At 39.7% G+C, this 17,572-nt stretch overlaps 2 long non-coding RNA genes across 2 annotated transcripts; both read right to left on the reverse strand.

Annotated features, from left to right (window-relative positions):
• Nucleotides 1-6,022: 6,022 nt before the first annotated feature.
• On the reverse strand, nucleotides 6,023-6,653 carry LOC306899338. The gene is made up of 2 exons (XR_013787190.1): nucleotides 6,576-6,653; nucleotides 6,023-6,194 (listed from the first exon to the last, which is right to left on the reverse strand). It is a non-coding gene; the product is annotated as an uncharacterized lncRNA (long non-coding RNA).
• A 108-nt stretch (nucleotides 6,654-6,761) lies between these two features.
• LOC306899337 lies at nucleotides 6,762-8,353 on the reverse strand. Its single transcript, XR_013787189.1, has 3 exons — nucleotides 8,262-8,353; nucleotides 6,981-7,303; nucleotides 6,762-6,887 (listed from the first exon to the last, which is right to left on the reverse strand). It is a non-coding gene; the product is annotated as an uncharacterized lncRNA (long non-coding RNA).
• Nucleotides 8,354-17,572: the final 9,219 nt, after the last annotated feature.

The following is a 17,572-nucleotide window of genomic DNA, read 5'->3' on the forward strand; positions in this document are numbered from 1 at the left end:
TCATAAATCTGACACTGCATTGCATAAAACATGGGTTCGCTTGTTAATACGCACATGCATTTGCGGTTTCGTACGTTTTACTGTTGTTGTTGCAGTATAAAAATGGCTCTCAAAACTCAAGACGCAACACATCAACTTATGTTATCATAACGCAATGAATTAATAATAAATAAAACAAGTCGTACATTTAAAAGCATCTCAAAATGTATTGTACATCATCTTGTTTCTATAAAACATGTTTGTTTTTCTTTTGATTTATTAATAAACATCCGCATTGTCACGACACACGATTGCTATTGCGCATATTTGTTCCATTGGTTTAAAATGTAACCCAAGTTTGAGGAATACGTTTCCAAAAGCACAAAACGATGTTAAGAATATATAAAAATTCAAGTCTTCATCATGTGAACAATTTAATTGTAGATATGGACTTTGTTTGTTAAAAATTAGTTTTCATATCAGAATGTTGATACAGAAATCTTCAGATTTGCATATTATTTATATTTATCCACGTGCGTTAGTTTTCACATTGTCAAGCATGGTGTTTCATTTACTAGCAACAAATAGAGCAGAATTCTTCAAGTACAAATGGACCACTGAACTGCTAAAATCAAGATGTGATTCCTGCATCCAAGCTGAAACACGGTCTCGGTTTGCAAGCTCAGATGCTTTGACTTTGGGTTGGTGTTGCAATCCAAGGTTTTAAACTGGTTTCTTTTCCATTGACACAATGTGCATGTTTAGTTTACAAATCCTGTAAAACGTGCAGAGTGCATCATATTTCATCATATAAACAAACAAATTGGGGATTCAAATGCAGTCAAATACGATGCATGTCTGAACTACGATTCTCAAATTGTTGATAATAATATGCTCATGTTGAATCATTTGAAAACATATTTCTTGGACTCTGGCAATCTTTATAAATGTGTTTGATGATCAACTCTAACGGGGCATGTAATCAGTGTGGAGGTTTGATGGAGGGGCAGGTGCTTCTGCAGCGCCCCCTTGAGGATGCTTTGAAATCTGAGGATTTTTAACTGCTAATAAAATACAACCTTTTTTTATGTACTTTGTATTTCATGCTAATACCAATGTCAGCTTGCTGTAGTCTAAACTGATTTTAAAATACAGCCAACAGTATTTGTCAACAAAGTGTTGCTTTCGCTTTTATTAAAACTATTTATCCAAAGATCAATCTTGTTTTTGCTTCAGACCTTTATTGGAGTCACCAAGAATGATAATTCAAATGTAATATAATCCAAATAAAATGATCCACATCTATTTCATTTTTTAATATGTATTCTTAAATCATGCGTTTTTTACCCAAGACATTATATCAGTGGTTCTCTCTAAACATACCACACACATTTTTCAGTTTGCTGTGTAATTGAACTAAGCGAAACAGCAAAACAGACACATTCCTCACATCTAGACTAACCTGCATTATCAAAAATGATATATTTTTATATTTTAGAACGTGTTACATGGCTTAGAAATCACAACATGTTCAAATCTGTGGTATAACCAGATTTTATCAACGATTATGTTAAATCTTTAATATGAAAGAGGTAAGCCAGAAATTCACTTAAATTATTCATATGAACCATGTAGATTTATGTGGTTAAGCCAAATCAATGTGGATAACTGCAGGATTGTTTGTTCTTGTTGAAGTAAATCTGTAATGTCATGACTCATCACGGATACAGCGGTTTGTCAAATGATATTTTTTGCTCAGCGAACAAACCATAAACAGATTTCATTGCATACGGGGTCCTATGAGATATTTTTCACCAGGAAAATGGGCCGTGGTGTAAGCCACTTTGCATAAACACTATTTCTTATCTGAATGATATTCTGGAAAGAAGTGGAATAACAAATGTCTGCTGGGAAATCCTATTTATATTTCCGGTGTGGAAAACCTGTGTTCGGGATCTTCAGAGGTTGTGAGGATAACAGAAAACAACAGCCTTAAACCCGGTCGCTATTATCCAGGGGGAAGTTTAAATGGCTGGTAAATCTACTGGATTTCAATCTTTTGGAAGGAAATTATTAATCCATGTGGGAATGTTTCCTTACATGTCATATATTTTCAAACGCTGCCCTGAGAATCAGCGTAACACATTAAAAGCCTAAATATACATTGTTGCTATGTGAACAAAATTAAAGTGGCACAATAAGTGTGACAAGAGGTGTTAAAAGTAATTATTTTATTTATATTCTTTGTGAATCAGAATATTTAAAACATTGGATCTCGTTTGTTTGCATATATGCATATGTGTTTTTGTAAGCGTGTGTGTATGTGTTTGTCTGTCTGGCACGCTGCCAAATCTCTATATGTCTGTTTGCCAGTGGCAATGCTGGGGGTCACTGTTTCCATTGTGATACAAATGCCACCCTCATAGATTAATCTAATGTGGGTTAATTACCACAACATGCTAAACACACACACACATGCATAAACACTGGATATGTTAATTCTTCATCTGGCTTTTTAGCAGCAATTGAGTGTCATGTGCATTATATTGTATGTAAATTATTCTACTTATGCATTGCCTGTATTTGTTTGACTATACGTGTATATATTTTCTCTAGACTTTTAAGGTTGCATTTGTTAACATGAACTAACAATGAGCATGTAGTTTTTCATCATTTATAAATCTTTTTGAGTTAATGCCATCGTTTATATTAGTTTGTGTGCATTACATAATGTTAACAGATACAACTTTTGATTTAAAAAAATTAGTAAAGTATTATTTAAAAATGCTATTGCGAATTGTAAGTTTGTGTGAACAAATGCTAACATTTACAAATACAGCCTTATTGTGAAGCACGAAGCTCATAACAATAATCAATCGCAGTGACATTTAATAATGAGTGACATTAAAATTATTAAAATATAGAATATTGGAAAGTTGAAATTTTGATGAAATATCACGCCTGAATACATCCAACAATGAGATCACAGAAATACTAACCAATATTGTTATTATATGAATGTTCAGAGATCTTATCATATACAGATTCTTACCAGCGTATGTGTGTGCGTCTTACTGTGGGTGCTTTGTCAGAAAGACACTTATGCCTCTGTTATTATGTTACCCCACCGACCCTCGAGTACACTTCATCACTGCCTTTTTCTTGAGACACAAATGTCACACCTCTCCACGTCTCACTGCTGTACTTGAGACAGTAAACCAAAGGTTAGTTCCTATCGTTAGAAAAAAGCATAACATTTCAAACCAGCTTTTTGTAAGTCTTTGCCCTTCTCTTCAGTACTATTTCTTGTTTTATTCCTTTAATATACGTGCCCCCTACACCCCCCCTACACCTTTACCCCATGTCTACCCCCTCCTTCGTACCCTTAGATGGGACATCTAATAAGCGGTTTCTGTCTAATACTGCTGTTGCCACAGTAACACGTCAGGTGGCCGGTTGATATGGCAACCACGGTCCTCTATTTTGGATTTTGGAGAGAAAGCCTGGGGTTTAAAAGAGAGCTTTTAAATCTGTGCAAACGACCTACAAACTCATTGAAAACACATAAATACACAGGCAGACACATAACTGATAATCAACCCTTTTTTTTGCTCCAGTCCGGTCAAGACTAATGTGACCAAAAGTGTTCTCCGCATAGTCATTGTTACATCAATCCAGATTTATTATTTTGGGAAAAGAATCATTTTTAACAAAAGCTGATATTAGCACTATACACTAACATATTTATCTAAACACAGTCTATATAATAGGACACATCAAAATCTTAGTATTGTTTGTGGGTTATATGATAATTATGAATTTAAAATGCCCAAGTGTGCAGCATGGAAAGAAATGTCATGACAATCAAATGATTTGATAATTCATCTCTGCATAATTAAATCCTATAAATTAGAAAGAAAGAAATGAGCTGTTTTTCATCTTTATACCATTAATTGTGGAATTATACGTCTTTATTTATGCCACCCTATTTCTGCCCTCCATATGACATCCAATGTGTTGTGCAGCGCGAAGTCCTGACTGCTGTCTGTCTGCTGACCCCATGACCTTAACCTCAAACAGCAGACCAGCACCCTGTCTCACAGCGTCTGCTCCTCAAATCGTCAGACAGGACCTGCGCAAGCCCTTCTCTCCTCTCTTCTATTTTATAAGGTAAATCCACAAAATATTAAATGTAGGATAAATATATTTTTGCAGGACAAGGTTATCACCATTACTATTGATTTGCATGTATATTCATGTTTACCGTTAAATCATTTATGAAGTATTTCTGTTTAGAGTATAGGATTGTTGTATTAATGTATAAAAGCAGAAAGGAGTCATTTTAACCTTATCATATAGGCCCGCGTGAGATGCACGCGCTGTGGACATGAACTTGAGACGCTGACCGGAAACCACGCACCTTTAATTCAGCAGGTTTAATTCTTAAAGGTGACGCACTCTCAGATTCAAACAACGGCTTATACAGATAAATCGCATGAAATAATTATCTTTATAATATTGCCCGTAAAATGTTTTTAAAGTTCTGAATGTTCTGAAAGAGCCCAAAAGAGAGAAAACGGACACATTTGAATAATTGTAGTGTTTTGTTGGATATTTCTGCTCGGAAGGTTATCGTATATAATCCAAACACTGAGAGCAGATCAGTTTGATAAACATCAGAAATGTCATGGCCAAGAAAAACTGTAGCCTTGTGAGAATAAATATTAGTTTTTACTTGCGAAATGTGCTTATTATGCCGTTTAACATTTATGCCATGAATCAAATATAATATCTTCTGAATTTAAAATACAAGATATTTGAGTTTATTACATTTAATATATAGCAACGGGCCCTTGATTCACTAAAAGCAATTTTAACATGCAAATAGGTACCTATTTTAATCGTATTTAGTGATATTTTTCTTTTTCGTATTATTATTATTATTATTTCTAACGGATGTCAGTGTATTAGAATGATGTTTATCGTAATAATGACAAGGCTGTTTAGTCTACACTGATATAATAATCAATGGAAGAGAATAATCATAAACAACTGAAGATAATTAAGCTTTATTCCGTTTTAACAATAATTAAATAAATCTGAATCTTTAGTAAAATATATAGCCTTTCTTACACTTTAAATATTTTACGTAATTAAAACAAGTTTAAACAAGTCACGGTTCTTTTTATAAAATGATGTTCAACCTTCTTTTATAGCCTACTGACGAAACCATCATTTACTGTAAAACCAATGTCGTTTATATTAGATTTAAAAACATTTAGATTTAAAAATGTGATATGTTTAACATGATAAAATTATTTGCCGGCTTACAGGTTGAGCGACATTTGAAAGCTCTAACCAATAATTCAATACACGGAAAATAAATAGCAAATGACAGCATTTAAAAACATCTCAAAAATGAAAACAAAACAATTTGCCTATTTAAATCATTTAAATCGCGACTGGTTAAAAATAAACCATTTACACATTTCTTTTGATTGAACTCCAATACGTTTAAAGAAAAGTCACAAAGCTTTGACTACTTGAAAACCCCAACTGCACTGTAAAAAATTCTGCCGTAATTTGACGGTAAAATACTGGCAGCAGGGTTTCCAGCTGCGGACCGTTATTTTACGGTTTCACTCATTTACGGCTTTCTGTAAATTAACGGTAAAATCCTGGCAGCAGGGTTTCCAGCTGCGAACCGTAATTTTACGGTTTCACTCATTTACGGCTTTCTGTAAATTAACGGTAAAATCCTGGCAGCAGGGTTTCCAGCTGCGAACCGTAATTTTACGGTTTCACTCATTTACGGCTTTCTGTAAATTAACGGTAAAGTACTGGCAATATGGTTTCCAGCTGCGTACCATCATTTTACAGTTTTATTAAATAGCATATTTTCAGTAAAATACTAGCAGCAGAGTTTCTGAATGAATGCTTTTTATTTAAATAAATTAAACAACAGACTGGCAAAGATGAGAAGAGGAACCATAAAATTACCAAACAGATATGTTGTGCATAAAGAACCCAGTCTATAGACATATTTAAACAGATAAAAATTTATTATTATTTCTCCATAAACAGATACTGTGCAAAAAGAACAGTCTATAGACATATTATCTAAACTTCTTAAACAATAGAAAACATTGTATTATTAAACCTTGAATGGGCAAAGAACTTTCCACCATCTGTGACCAACTTCACATGCTGGTAGTCTGAAAGATAGGAAAAAAAACTTTAAGCAGAGTATCTATAGAAGGTATCTCTAACCCTACTCTTGGAAAGCTACAGTCTCGCCACGGTGTTTAAAATGAATGAAATGTGCACTGTGTGTCGATGGTCACGTCAAACAAGTTGCCCCAAAAATAACGCAGACTTGTTGCATGATGATGCTCTGCTCGTGTAACTTGTGAATTTTCGTGTAACAGCCACGACTATGCTGATCCATGAGAAAGACAATGGAGCTCAAAATTATAAAAACGCGGTGTGTTCAGCAACACAGAGTACATTACTTAATAAAACGGCCTGCTTTTATAACAGAATGCAATTCAGTAGAGAGGCAACCTTTGGATTAACTGATGAATATTTTTACTCACCACCTTGCCGGTCTTCTTGGAGACCTTTCCTCTGCAGGTATTGGAGACTCGTTCTGGTTTAATTCCAATTAAGCGTCTAGGTTCAACAAATTTTCACAGAATACAATAACCATTTGTTAATCATTCTGATTGAAGAATTTATATACACTAAACAGTGAAAGGATGGAAAACTCTTAGAGGTCGTACCTTCGAAGAAATTCTTAAGTGCAACAAGCCTCCTCCTGATACTGCAGATGGAAGATGTACACTCAAATATAATACGGCCCTCTAGACTAAGCATCCATCTTACAACATTTGCCTGCCCTCCAATGTCTAAAATGAAAAAAAAAAACATTTACATTATAATTTCAATGAACTGCCTTTGAGATTTCTTCATTTGAACAACCGGTTACCGGTGACACTAACCGAGCATAATCAGACGAGGACTGGCAGGTAGAATGAGTGTCTTCTCAACATCAGATGAAGATGCAGTAATCTGTAGAGAAAACACAATACATGGAAAAACATCAAAAAATTACTTCAATACAGAAATTTTAATAAATTACTAGTGGAAAGAAAATGCATAAAACAAGTCCATCTTCATGTTCCTGAAAACGGGACCGCTGAAGATTGATAAGCAGGTGGGCCATCTCTGTGTTATCCGTCTGGGACAGAAAAGTCTTCATTCCTCCCGTCTCTAATGTGTGATTTAAGGTGCTTATAAAAGGTCCTTCAGAGTTTACACCTGACTTGACACAAAAAAAACATTAGATGTTATATAAGGTCACTGACACAGATCGGATAACAGTGAGTTACTTATTGCAAACAGGCACAATTAAACCTGACATGAGAAACATGCATATGTCTCAGAAATGCAGGTGTAGTACTACATATGTGTCCACAAAGCTTGCAAAATAACATTGCTTATCTTTAACACCACGAAACAGCACAAGTCTGAATTTCATTCATTTATATCTGGAGGGATTTAACGTTACCTCAGGTAATAGTCACTTTACGGCAATTTACCAAGTCTTCTTGGTCTAGCTAACGTACAAAAGCATACCACACATGTAATATATTGCGCTAGCACACACAAAACTGTATTTTTTACTTTATTTGAAGTTATTAAGTAAATTATTATGTTATATATCGACGTTGTACTGCATGCGCTTATCGCCAATTTAACGAAGCAAACCACCAGTCTACTGTACCGTATTTGCAACAGAACGTGTGTGTGGAGACACAAAACTCATTTAATAATCAAACTTGAATCCCATGAATTTCTTCAGACGAGACTTGAAATGAAATGTATGCAGCTACGAAAACCGCGAGGTGTCACACTGACTAGAATTCATTCAGCAGGTCCGCCAATGACTCTTGTGCTGCAGAGTAAGAACCCGAGCGGCGGGGGAGGGGAGAGCAACTAGACTGGTTTAGTTCCCATGATCGACTACCTTGTAAATAGCTTCAATTTGAGATTGAATCTGTAACGTTTCTACTACAACTTTTAGTCAAGGAGTGTCGTTGAATTATCTAACAGTTTCCCCCTTCCGCACCGCTTCTGATGCTCGTCAGTGGTGGCCATTTGAGAACTCTCTGGTTTGTGTGTCAGTCTAGGTTATTCGCGCCACGCAGCTCAGTCAAAATATATAAGTTTCGAAGCGCAATATAATAAAATAATAGATAAATACAAATAAAAACACTTACCTTGACAGTGTCTTGGAAGATATGGCCGTCTCCTGGCGTACTCGTGTTCTCGTTGACTTGTAAAAACGTCATCCGTAAATTAGCTAACGTTATAGTTGCGCAAGTAACGTTACTGTTGTCATCGAGCCAAGAGCTTCAAAATATGACTGTTTTGTGTAACAAAATGTAGTTTTGAGAGTTGTTTAGACGAGAATGTATGTGTATAAAGTTCAGATCTGCTGTCGTTTAATAAAGATAGCGTCTATTAAAAAATTTGCTCCAACTGTTTCGGACAAGTGAGTCGATTTCACTTATGCACCCCGCCCAACGCAGCCTCACCTCGGCAAGTCTTTCTTAAAATCACCGCTGGCTGTGATGTCTCTGTTAAAGGGTGTATTTTTTATGAATACATTCTGAGTTATCATACCCGTTAGCCTTTCTCTTCCAAACTTTATTTCTATATCATCGACTGTATTTGTCTGAGGATCATCGATACTTTAAGGTTGAGTAAAACATGGGGTCATTTTGTTTCACCCCTGAAAAAACCCTTTAAATAGGGGATTTAATTATGTTATCCCTTTAATTATTTGTCCATGGGGAAATTGTTTTAACTGAGGGCAAAGTTAAATTGTAGGCCTACAACTTGTATATTTCTTACTGTGCAAACTTATTTTACTTTGTAATAAAGGATTGTGTAAATTATCACAGTAATGTTTTGAATTACTCTGTTTAAATGTAAATCCAGACTAAATAAAGATTAACTCTGATTGCCTTGTTTGCTATACAGCTCTTTGCGGTTAAATTCCGTAAACAGATTTACGGTTGAATGTTCTAATTTTACTAGCGAGTAATTAATTTACAGATCAATGGCTGTAAATTAACATTATTAAACCGTTTTTTAAAAGAACAGTATTTTGCCGTTAAAATTGGCCGTATTTTTACGGTAATATTTTACAGTGTGGTCAATGTTAGGAATAAAGCTCGTATCGGGAGCAGACAGTATCAGAGCAGCTGTTCAAGAGTTCAGACAAAAGGGTCAAGTGCATGACCCCAGGACAAAAGCCCAGAGCAGCCCGATGTGTTTATCTGCCCCCTCACACACACACACACACACATGATAACACTTTACACTGCAGTATCCTTGTAGACAAAATATCAGTATCATTTATAAACAAAATGTAAACGTACAGTAGCCAAATTAATTAAATATGAAGAATTCATATTAAGCATATTATTGCCCAATACAACTCTGAAAACGCAAGATGACACGAACTCTGTAATGTAAAGTGTCCCATTTTTCTACTAATTTTTGGCAATGCGGAAACGTGCCAATGTTATAATGTGCCTGGATTAAAATAAAAAATAGGGCCTATATATTTTTCATGAAATTGTCACGTGAACGCATCTTTGGAGATTTAGACTTGGATTTTTCTGAAGATATCTGAAAAGAAACGCGTTGTGAAAACGGTCTAGTTTATTTTCAGGTCAATGCGATTGTATGTGTCCAGAAAGAAAACAATTTATAGCCAGAACATTGTAAACTATACGGCCGGTGACAGGGTGAAGGATGACATGAGCTGCTGCGGTTTAAAAGAAAAATATATACAGACACCGCCACCTCCTGGACGAAAGAAGAACAACAAGACGAGCGCTGCATTTATTGTTTTCCTCTTACGAACTACACATTTCTCGACCTTCACGACTCGCTACCTACGTCAAAATATCATTGTTATCGTTTACTTACCATTAATGCATCATGTTATTCCAATTCTCTGACAGCAAAGCTCCAACAGCACCATAGAAAGAAGTCCATATAAGATTGTCAATACAGGTGAGCTATATCTCATGTATCGTGAACCTATATGAGTTTCTGGTCTTTATTTAAATACCCCCTAGGTATTTATAAAATGATCATTTAAACCCAGTAAATTATACGCTTGTTTATGTTTGTTTACGTAGCCTATGGATAAAACCGGAAGCGCTGCTGCAGGCCATATATGGACGAAGCAGGTAAACGCAATACATTTCAATTTGCAGGATTACAATAATCGATAACTTATTTGTTTTAACACCTCACGAAAATGACCAACTAACAAACAAACAAACAAACAAACAAACAAACAAACAGGTGTCTGAAAACAACACCTGCAGCACCAGTGCGCGCCAAGAACTATTTGAGCCAATAAAAAGAGCTTTCTGGCTGTCAGTCATTTTGCGTGCTCTGGTACGTCTTTGGAGGGCGGGGTTTTGAAAATGACGTTTGGGTGAATTGACGTGATAAGTTATATTTAATAAACATAAATTAATTGTTTGTTGTGAAAATGTTTTCAATTTTTTTAATCATCAGCATCAGACAAATACACGTCAAGTATATTACAAACTGCAGTGTGAACTTGGGGGTCCCCACCCTAAGACTTTTTTTGTGGGGGTTCGTGTCGAAAATATACAATTTATACAAAATACACAATATATTTTATCATAATATGCATAACTATATTTATTCAAAACAGGCTTGCATAAAAGAGCAGGCTTTTAATGGATCAAATCAATACAGGCTTGGTGAACAGAAATGACATTTGAACGGTTGTTTGACGTTTCAAATTTAAAGTCACATGACAACTAGCCCATAAACAAAATTAATATCAATTATTGTAAATTATTAATTCACAAAATATACCAAATCCATAGTATGAATTTAATCACATTTGTCAATATCATTTTTACTCAAATAAAGTCTATTTAGTCTATAGAGTCTATTTTTTACTTGTTTTGGGGGGTCCCCAATGCCTAATGGGGGTCCCGGATCCCCCAGCCCCCTTTCAATTCGAGCACTGAATGAAAGAAATATTGCATTCTCACACTTTAACTTTCTATGTTGCATTGTCTTATTCTTCTGCTTTCCGGAATATATTTATAACATATGATACACAGTTTAATAATCCTAAAATATTGCTCGATACACTTCATTACAAATATTGAGTCAAATATACGCTGCTACGCTGCATTTTCATTATAAGGACTAAATGGATGCATGCATTTTGGTCATAGGGTGTTGGGTTAGTGTGACAGAAAGGTTAACTGTCGAGGAAAAAAATGAAGTGAAACACATCATAGCACAAGCAGCTAATACCGACCGCCTATGTGGTAATGATAAATTAGGTGACGTTTATGTCTGTGCACTAGTTCTTTATATCGAAGTCATTTTAGATAGATGTGATTTATCTTTGCCTGTCGGTCCGTCACAAATCTTGGCCGCATTATTCCCATCTGAACAAAAGCACTTCCATTTGTTCACCACCAGGGGGCAGTAAACACATTAAAACATTCTTTACATTATTTCTTAAAAGTGTTCATTGGACTGTATGTAAATATATAAATCCTTAATAAATCCTGTGTATCATCAGTTGGATTCTAATCTTCAGTGTTTTGTCAGATCTCAATGTTGTTTATTTAGAGATTAAAATAAATAATCTTTAATGACATGAACTGTAATTCACAGTAATCTATTGTGTTTCTGTCAAAGGTTTTAAAACGATTGTGGTATTAAACAGCAGAATATAGTGGATTTAGTATAAACAAATGATTGAATTAGCTCTTTATGGTGAGAAAGATGCACTTAAATCCTTTGTTCGTGGAAATGCTCCGTTTGTCCTCCTTTGATTTGACAGCACGAAGAAACACTCGAAGAACAAAAACTGTAACAATGTCTTTGTTCAGGGTTATAATGTAACAACATTGCAAATTCAACAAAGTGTTAAGAAAACCTACAAGTTTTATTAAACTTCCAATTTATAATCGGTACAGAATCGAAGAAAACAAAAAATCTGCCACAAAATGGCAGAATGAGAGGAATATCACAGCCATAACATTTTACAAGGTTTAATAAATCCGCAGTTAACATGAAATCAATTGTTCGGATGAAACATGGAAAAGTGCCTTGCAGAGTTGGAGCCGCATTGAGTTTGTTGAGAGTTAAAGGGCCATTAAAACAAGCAGGATGATTTTTGGCTCTGCACACGGTTCTGAAATTGAGACCAGTTTCAACTTTGTGAGTGATCTTGGTGGTTTTCAAACAGGACTCAGCAATGCACACCCTTTACTTAAGTGCAATCCCACATTGTTACATGAACCTAAAAGCCCTGGCGACATGAAAAGTCCAAAATGCAAAAAGGCATATAAAAAACAACCAATCATTTATACAAACTTTTTTATACCCATGGGCCATTTTGTAAATACATTTTTTTTTCAGAGAGAAGGCAAGCATACTAGTTGTAAGAGTGTTTATAACCCACGCAGAGACAAAATATCCTGCACTCTTTCCACTCCTCATGTGATTGTAGACAGTAATACTGGGTCTAGACTGCCGGCTCAAACAGAACGCAGATTCACTTTGATGTTTCAAAGCAATAAAATACTGTAACGCCGGAAACCTGGTAAATGAAAAACAGTAAGGTGCACCAGAAAAATCAACAACTCTCTTTCAAAATGAATTAGAAAAAAACCTATTTGAAATCAAATAATTTTCAATATTTCCTTACAATATATAGTCAACTGTGATCGTATGATTTCAATCCATTTCAAAGCTTGGACCTGGTCTGTAGTTTGCACATTAACTCTATTTACAGTATCACACTGATACGATCAATGCTCGGAGGTAAGCAGGATGTCTGCAAAATATTACAAAGTAGAAATCTGTCCCTAAATGCTGAAGTCTGTGATATTTCTGAATCTGTTAAAACGTGTATTGTGGACAAACTGGCTTTATACAGCTTTACACGCTCCTCCAGAGATGATATAATACTCAGAATACTGTTTCTATAATGATTTCAAAGAAATGAAAAACTGTTGATGATGACATGCTAAATCTCTGTTACTGTTAAGAACATGTCCAGGTCACATTTATAATTTGCTGAATGGAAGTTTATTTTGTTTCTATACATCACAGTATTTGTTGTATGTGAAGTATTACGATCGGGGAAAATGTGTTGAATTTTCTACAAGAGTAAGGCCACGATGCATAAAATCTTCAGTCCTAAGGAACTTTTGGCAAAATAGCTATGCGATATATAATTTCCCTTTTCCTCCTTTCTTTTGAAATGGAGTGAAATGTGACCTGGTCTTGTTCTTGTAAGATTTACCTTCGACAAAGATCTCTTTGCATTCACAGTATACACTGCTTAAAAGCATCAAAAAACGAATTCTTCCACTATTGAAAAAAAAGCATGCAAGCTGTTTCATATGTTACGGAATGCAGACCTCCGCCCATTCACCCAAAGTAAATGCAAAAGGGTGTTGTGGCGATTTTCTGCACTGCCAGACAGGTGTTACGCAAATAAACATCACAGTCATCCTTGTATTAACTTTCTAACAAATCAAAAAGAAGACAAATATGCCATCGCAGTACAGCGGGCTTCCAAAAACTACAGACCCATCGTCCTCTTATAAAACATGTTTCCTTTTATGCAGACAAATATAAAACCAAGCTAAGCACAGTTAGGTTGTAAACAATAAATAAGGCCTAAGTCAAAGACAACAAAACACTGAAAAGTGCAATTGCACAAGATTTAAAGTACCTCTGAAGTAATCTAACAGGACATTCTGTGACCTTTTTAAACTCATATAAAGTTGGTCCAAAGGAACAATAAGATAGATGTGAATGTTTGCCCTTCTGAAGAGGTGCCTTCATTTTATACCCTTCACACAATTTAGCACTTCATCTCTAATGCATCATAAAAATTTAAACGTGCCGTGTCAAACTTTTCCCAGATCACTGGGAACATCTTACAAAGAACACATCCGGATCGGAAATCAAAGAAATAGAAAAAAAATGTAATGAAGAAAAGCAAACCTAAATTTTGTGCTTTTCAGCATTAAGACGTTATTTTCATGACAATTAAGCATGTTTTACCAGTTAATACTAAATATATTAAGAATATATATTTATTTACCCTTCCTTGAACCGCCACCTTAACGTGGTGGAGGGGTTTGAGTACCCGAGTGACCCTAGGAGCTATGTTGTCGGGGGCTATATGCCCCTGGTAGGGTCTCCCAAGGCAAACAGGTCCTAGGCGACGGGTCAGACTAAGAGTGGTTCAAAAACCCCATATGATGTTTACAAAAACAAGGACCGTGACGTCGCCCGGTATGGCGCAACCGGGGCACCACCCTGGAGCCAGGCCCGGGGTCGGTGCTCGTATGCGAGCGCCTGGTGGCCGGGCCTTTCCCCACGGGGTCCGGCCGGGCTCAGCCCGAAGGAGCGACGTGGGGCCGCCTTCCCGTGGGCTCACCACGTGCGGGAGGGACCATAGGGGGTCGGTGCATTGTGGATCGGGCGGCAGTCGGAGGAGAGTGCCTCGACAGCCCGATCCCTGGACACGGAAGCTAGCTCTAGGGACGTGGAATGTCACCTCGCTGGCGGGGAAGGAGCCTGAGATGGTGCGGGAGGTTGAGAGGTTCCGACTAGAGATAGTCGGGATCACCTCTACGCATGGCTTGGGCTCTGGAACCACACTCCTCGAGAGAGGATGGACACTTCATCACTCTGGAGTTGCCCATGGTGAGAGGCGGCGGGCTGGTGTGGGTCTGCTTATAGCCCCCCAGCTCTCCCGCCATGTGTTGGAGTTTACCCCGGTGAACGAGAGGGTCGTTTCCCTGCGCCTACGGGTCGGGGTTAGGTCTCTCACTGTTGTTTGTGCCTACGGGCCGAACGGCAGTGCAGAGTACCCGACCTTCTTGGAGTCTCTCGGAGGGGTGCTGGAAAGTGCTCCGACTGGGGACTCCGTCGTCCTACTGGGGGACTTCAACGCCCATGTCGGCAACGACAGTGACACCTGGAGGGGCGTGATTGGGAGGAACGGCCCCCCTGATCTGAACCCGAGCGGTGTTCAGTTATTGGACTTCTGTGCTAGTCACAGTTTGTCTATAACGAACACCATGTTCAAGCATAAGGGTGTCCATCAGTGCACGTGGCACCAGGACACCCTAGGCCGCAGGTCGATGATCGACTTTGTGGTCGTTTCATCTGACCTGCGACCATATGTTTTGGACACTCGGGTTAAGAGAGGGGCGGAGCTGTCAACTGATCACCACCTGGTGGTGAGTTGGATCCGATGGCAGGAGAGGAAGCTGGACAGACTCGGCAGACCCAAACGTACTGTAAGGGTCTGCTGGGAACGCCTGGCCGAGTCTCCTGTCAGAGAGATCTTTAACTCCCACCTCCGGCAGAGCTTCAACCAGATCCCGAGGGAGGCTGGAGACATTGAGTCCGAGTGGACCATGTTCTCCGCCGCCATTGTCGAAGCGGCCACTCGGAGCTGTGGCCGTAAGGTCTCCGGTGCCTGTCGAGGCGGGAATCCCCGAACCCGGTGGTGGACACCGGAAGTAAGGGAAACCGTCAAGCTGAAGAAGGAGTCTTATCGGGCCTGGTTGGCTTGTGGGACTCCTGAGGCAGCTGACAGGTACCGGCAGGCCAAGCGGACTGCTGCCCGGGTGGTTGTGGAGGCAAAAACTCGGGCCTGGGAGGAGTTTGGTGAGGCCATGGAGAAGGACTATCGACTGGCCTCAAAGAGATTCTGGCAAACCGTCCGGCGCCTCAGGAGAGGGAAACAGTGCCCTACCAACGCTGTTTACAGTGGAGGTGGGAGGCTGTTGACCTCAACTGGGGATGTCGTCGGTCGGTGGAAGGAGTACTTCGAGGATCTCCTCAATCCCACCGTCACGTCCTCCATTGAGGAAGCAGGGGCTGAGGGCTCGGAGGTGGACTCGTCCATCACCCAAGCCGAAGTCACTGAGGTAGTCAAGAAACTCCTCAGTGGCAGGGCACCGGGGGTGGATGAGATTCGCCCTGAGTACCTCAAGTCTCTGGATGTTGTGGGGCTGTCTTGGCTGACACGCCTCTGCAGCATGGCGTGGCGGTCGGGGACAGTGCCTCTGGGATGGCAGACCGGGGTGGTGGTCCCTCTTTTTAAGAAGGGGGACCGGAGGGTGTGTTCCAACTACAGGGGGATCACACTTCTCAGCCTTCCCGGGAAAGTCTATGCCAGGGTACTGGAGAGGAGAATACGGCCGATAGTAGAACCTCGGATTCAGGAGGAACAGTGTGGTTTTCGTCCAGGCCGTGGAACGCTGGACCAGCTCTACACCCTCTACAGGGTGCTGGAGGGTGCATGGGAGTTTGCTCAACCAATCCACATGTGTTTTGTGGATTTGGAGAAAGCATTCGACTGTGTCCCTCGCGGCATCCTGTGGAGGGTGCTTCGGGAGTATGGGGTCTGTGGTCCTTTGCTAAGGGCTGTCAGGTCCCTGTACGACCGAAGCAGGAGCTTGGTTCGCATTGCCGGCAGTAAGTCGGACCTGTTCCCAGTGCATGTCGGACTCCGGCAGGGCTGCCCTTTGTCACCGGTTCTGTTCGTAATTTTTATGGACAGAATTTCTAGGCGCAGCCAGGGGCCGGAGGGTGTCAGGTTTGGGGACCACACGATCTCGTCTCTGCTATTTGCGGATGATGTCGTCGTGTTGGCCCCTTCAAACCAGGACCTTCAGCATGCACTGGGACGGTTTACAGCAGAGTGTGAAGCGGCTGGAATGAAAATCAGTACCTCCAAATCCGAGGCCATGGTCCTCAGTCGGAAAAGGGTGGCTTGCCCACTTCAGGTTGGTGGAGAGTTCCTTCCTCAAGTGGAGGAGTTTAAGTATCTCGGGGTCTTGTTCACGAGTGAGGGGAGGAGGGAACGGGAGATTGACAGACGGATCGGTGCAGCTTCTGCAGTAATGCGGTCGATGTACCGGTCCGTCGTGGTGAAGAAAGAGCTGAGCCGCAAGGCGAAGCTCTCAATTTACCGGTCAATCTACGTTCCTACTCTCACCTATGGTCATGAGCTTTGGGTCATGACCGAAAGGACAAGATCCCGGATACAGGCGGCTGAAATGAGCTTCCTCCGCAGGGTGGCTGGGCGATCCCTTAGAGATAGGGTGAGAAGCTCGGTCACCCGCGAGGAGCTCGGAGTAGAGCCGCTGCTCCTCCACATCGAGAGGGGTCAGCTGAGGTGGCTTGGGCATCTGTTACGGATGCCTACTGGACGCCTTCCTCGAAAGGTGTTCCGGGCCCGTCCGACCGGGAGGAGACCCCGGGGAAGACCTAGGACACGCTGGTGGGACTATGTCTCCCGGCTGGCCTGGGAACGCCTCGGTGTCCCCCCGGAAGAGCTGGAGGAAGTGTCTAGGGTGAGGGATGTCTGGGCATCTCTGCTTAGACTGCTGCCCCCGCGACCCGGTCCCGGATAAGCGGAAGAAAATGGATGGATGGATGGATTAAGAATAAATTCACCTTGTTT

This window comes from Barbatula barbatula (genome assembly GCF_947034865.1).
Source record: "Barbatula barbatula genome assembly, chromosome: 10".
NCBI classification, from domain to species: Eukaryota; Metazoa; Chordata; class Actinopteri; order Cypriniformes; family Nemacheilidae; genus Barbatula; species Barbatula barbatula.